Genomic DNA, 2,295 nt, shown 5'->3' with positions numbered 1-2,295 from the left:
CCTGCCCACAAACCCTCACGGGCTCAGCTGTCCTCACAGTGCTCAGAATCCTTGCTCTTCCCTCATCAAGGGGGACAAATGCATTTGGGACATCAGTTGTTCTGATAGTAGGAGGTCAGGAAATAACCTCTGAAATACTAGAACAGGCTACACTGGGTAGTAATAACTGTGGTTTATGGATTCTAGGAATCCTATATACGGTTCAAGATTCTACAAGTGGGAGTGAACACTGGAGCTTATGCTCAGGGGTAGTGATCAAGTAAATTTTCTTTCATAAAAATACAAAGTTTCAGCACATTAATAAAAAACTATTTCTGAGTGTCAGTAATTTACATCTGTTCTATACCCAGGAGTCAGCCAGCCAGAACCAAATAATCTTAAGGCTATTTGCAGCTACCAACCATAAAGAAAAAATTAGAATCCTTAGTAAGAATTACCACTGAAATTAATGATTCAGAAATAACTAGCACACACAATAAAGCTCCTTAACATATGTTTATGTAGTGCTTTAAAATTTTTTTTGACAATCCTGCAGTAATTCTGTGTTGAATTCCCTTCTTCAGTCTAAATCTTTCTAGAAATGTAATGTAAAATTTACTTGGTTTCATGAGATACTGAGAAAGTGTTAATGGGAAGTGATTTAAAGAAGATCTGAGTAACAATCACACCAAACATTCAGGATTCTTTGAGGTTTCTAAAGTAGTTGTACCAGTTTACACTCTCACCAGAGGCATATGCAAGTTTGGGTTGGCTCTCTCTGTCTCTGTCTCTGTTTCTGTCTCTGACTCTGTCTCTCTCCATAGGTTACTTTTTCATTCTCTTAAAGGTGTCTGTTGAAAAAAAGAAAACTTTAAGCTACAATCATTTTATTTTTTCCCCTTATTGGTTAGCATTTTATATTTTGATATCCTGATTAGGAAATATTTGCCTATTTCAAAATGATCATTTAAAAAATAATTTCATCTGAAACCTTTGTATTTTCAGCCTTTCACACTAAGATATGTAATCCACCTGTAATTAATTCTCTGCATAGGATGTAAAGAGGGGATCAAACACATGTGTATACATGCGTATGTGGGGTCTTTTTTTTGGGTCCTATTCTGTTGCATTGGTTTGTTTTGTCATTTTCTGCACCAGTAACACAGTCTTATGTACTATAGCTTTATAATAGTTTTCAATGTCTGGTAGTTTAATGTCTCAAGCTTTGTTTCTTATTAACATGGGTTCTTGACCACTCATGACCCTTTTCATTTTTTATATGTATTTTTAAATCAGCTTGCCAAATTCTTACGAGAAAAAAAAAAATGCCTGCTGGTAATTTTTTCCTTTTTGTTTCCAATACACTTAAGCTAAGAATATTAATAGGAATAAAAAACATATTGCACCCAAAAATATAAAATACACAATATGTGGTATCTAACCAAAGATTAAAGGCATGTAAAGAAGCAGCAGAAATGGCCCATTATGGGGAGAAAAATTAATCAATATAAACCAACCCAGAAAAGACAAATTACAGACAAACATACTAAAACAGTTATTATAACAGTGGCCTGTATGTTCAAAGTTTTATAGAGATGAGGAAGATATAAAAAGATTCAAATCTAACTTCTAGAAATAAAAATCATAATGCTGGTGATATAAACCACACTAGGTGGAATTAAGAGCAGATTATACATTACAGAAGAAAAGATTAATGAACTTGTAGATGTAACAATAAATCATAATGAAACACAGAAAGAAAAAGTTATCAGTTAGCTGTGGGGCAACTTTCAGTAGTCTAATATATAATTGGAAACACAAAAAGCACATTTTTTAAGTTAAATTTCTTTAAAAGATAATTGATTTCTTACAGCAAAATATTTCCAATATAGTGTAGGGTTTAAAACAGACACAAATATTAAAATCTACATCAACGATAGCATAAATATAGGAACAGATAAATAAATATCATACCATTGTGAGGTGTCATGATTTATGCAAAGACACTTAATGGTAGACTTTTTAAAGATAAAGATGTAGGGCCGGCCTGGTGGCACACTCGTTAGAGTGCGACGCTTGGGAGCGTGGCGGCGCTCCCGCCGAGGGTTCGGATCCCATATAGAGACCGGTCCGCTCACTGGTAGAGCGCGGTGCGGGTGCGACACCGTGGGTTGCGATCCCGTTGCCGGTCGTGGTACAGGCACGACACTGAGGGTTGCGATCCCGTTACTGGTCACGGTACGGGTGCGACACCGAGGGTTGCGATCCCGTTACCGGTCACAAAAAAGACAAAAAGGAAAAAAATAAAAATAAAAA

Source organism: Galeopterus variegatus, unplaced genomic scaffold (assembly GCF_000696425.1).
Source record: "Galeopterus variegatus unplaced genomic scaffold, G_variegatus-3.0.2 Scaffold443, whole genome shotgun sequence".
Lineage (NCBI taxonomy): Eukaryota > Metazoa > Chordata > Mammalia > Dermoptera > Cynocephalidae > Galeopterus > Galeopterus variegatus.
Note: the sequence above shows the minus strand (reverse complement) of the source record.